The sequence below is a fragment of the Poecilia latipinna genome, unplaced genomic scaffold (assembly GCF_001443285.1).
Source record: "Poecilia latipinna isolate Pla-1442-1.1 unplaced genomic scaffold, P_latipinna-1.0 Scaffold286, whole genome shotgun sequence".
NCBI classification, from domain to species: Eukaryota; Metazoa; Chordata; class Actinopteri; order Cyprinodontiformes; family Poeciliidae; genus Poecilia; species Poecilia latipinna.
In genome coordinates, this window is record NW_015112902.1 from 173854 (window position 1) to 175966 (window position 2113).

Here is a 2113-nt window from a genome sequence, read left to right on the forward strand (position 1 = left end):
CTGCTGATTTGCTAATTTGGAGCATATAGTACTTGAACCTGGCTGTCTCTGTCTTCTGTGTCGCCTTCAGTGTCCACTCTGCCGATTGACACTTGTGGTGTTTGTTGCCAGGCCTCAGCTCCCCTCCTTTTTGCACATTTGAGTTTGTCTTTGTTTTTGCACTTCAACACTTCCATATGCACTCATACAACACATCCAAGCATTTTCATTACACCACTGATACTGATATCCACAATCCATTGTTGTTTTTGTTAATAAATATTAATTTGAATGCACTTTAACCCCTGCATGGTCTGCCGTTGTTGTTATGACCTTGAGCCAGTCGTAACAGGTTATTTTCATTATATTTCCCTGGCATTGTTAGAAATTGTTGTTATTCTGATAGCATACACTGTGAAATCACAACAATAAACTTCAAAATTTGAATAATGCAGTGAATCTGAATGTGTTACCTGTATTATTTTCTGTTGCTGTTCCTATTAGACCTGTAAAAAACACTGTGATCAATGGGTAGCTCAGCCACAAATGCATATACAAATATGAACTTTAACATTTCCATTACCGGCTAACAGGAGAAGGAATACGTGAGGTGCCATCCTCTAAGTGTCAGCTTTCTGTGAAATATACATTCAGAATAGAGCCATTTTAATATGTTTTGCAGAGCATTGTAAATCTACTGTTAACATGTGGTTTCTGCTTTTCTCAGAAAAAAACAACAAAAAACAAAAAAAAACATATTACAGCTTACAAATCTTTATTGTTATCTAAGTATCATGACTTAAAGTCACACTTAACAAATTAAAGCGGCTCATAAATTAATTCATTCTAAGTATCTGGGACTTGAAACAACTGTATATTTCACTGCTTTCTGGCCCCTGCACTTTCACCCAAAATAGCCCTTTAATGTACTCAGAAAAAACAATAATCTTTTTTTAGTTTTCAGAATATTCATAATTGCATGTTTATAAATATTTGTAGAATAAGATAAGTTGCTTGATAATGACCTTCTCCTATTCCAGAGATGTCCTCTTATTGTAAGAGATTTAATGGTTAAATTACCATACATTTGCCAAAATACAGCGATGAAGCAAAACTCCTAAATGGTTTGAAATTATCCAAAGTTAGACCACAATTGCTTTTAATTTCTACAAAAATTTTATATAGTGAGTATCCACACACTGCAAAACCAATAAATTAAATATGTACATATTAATATTAATTATAACACATTATGATATTTTTTCGTATACGTAATTTGCCTCTTCTGTCAGTTTTTTTGTCATCATTTACTGAATTCTCATTTAAAGTACCAGGAAACAAAAAGCAAACGTGCATTTAGCAAAATGCATAATAGTAGAAAACATACATCAGAATACTTACAATTAGGAAATTAAATTCATTTCAACATAGTTGCAAAGTAAACCAACAAGTCTAACTAAGCTTCATTCAGAAAATGTATGATTTGAAAAATATGGAAAGGGCTCTCTTTTCTTCCCACAAGTTATTGACTTCTCATCTCTGAAAGTTTAAATTTTAGGTTTGAAACAAGAAATATAAATAAGATAAATAAGTAATATTTTCCCCTTACCTCAGTATAGTCCAACTATCCCGCAAGTTCCTTACAGTCACCAGAGTTTGGAAAGAGAAGGCAACAAACACCTTTATGCCTCAAGCCAGAAGATGGAAATGAGGAGTTATCAGTGACAGTGGCTTTTTAAAGGAGGCAACACATTCTTTCTTTTTCTAACCTAACTAGCTGAACTTGTTTCATCTCTCACTGCATGAAAAGTGGGATTTTCGACAGCTATTGACACTTAGTTCTTCCGTGCGCATCGAGATTGAGGGCTATCGGCAAGAGGTTTTTGTCAGAGTGGAAAATTGTAGAGCACTGCCAAGAATGGTCAAAAACGCTGTGTGTCCATGTTCCCCTGTCACCCCTTGCCCTTGGGACTAGGAGACGTTTTTGTATTTAAATGAAGTTGCTGAGAGCCATGCAAATGCAAATCAACTGTTCAGCACCAGCCTTTTGACTCTCATTCCTGTTGTAGCTAACCCATTTTACCTTCTGTTCACCTGTTTACTAGACCCAGGACCTGGCCAAAACCCCTCAGTG

General features: G+C 35.4%; 1 long non-coding RNA gene across 1 annotated transcript in view; it reads right to left on the reverse strand.

The window, feature by feature from the left end:
- Window positions 1-574: 574 nt before the first annotated feature.
- The window catches only part of LOC106948409 (uncharacterized), a 4469-nt gene continuing 2930 nt past the window's right edge, over window positions 575-2113 (reverse strand). The window contains exons 2-3 of the long non-coding RNA XR_001425163.1: window positions 1589-2093; window positions 575-614 (exon numbers count right to left, since the gene is read on the reverse strand). This is a non-coding gene — a long non-coding RNA (uncharacterized LOC106948409). The remainder of the gene's footprint in view (window positions 615-1588; window positions 2094-2113) is intronic.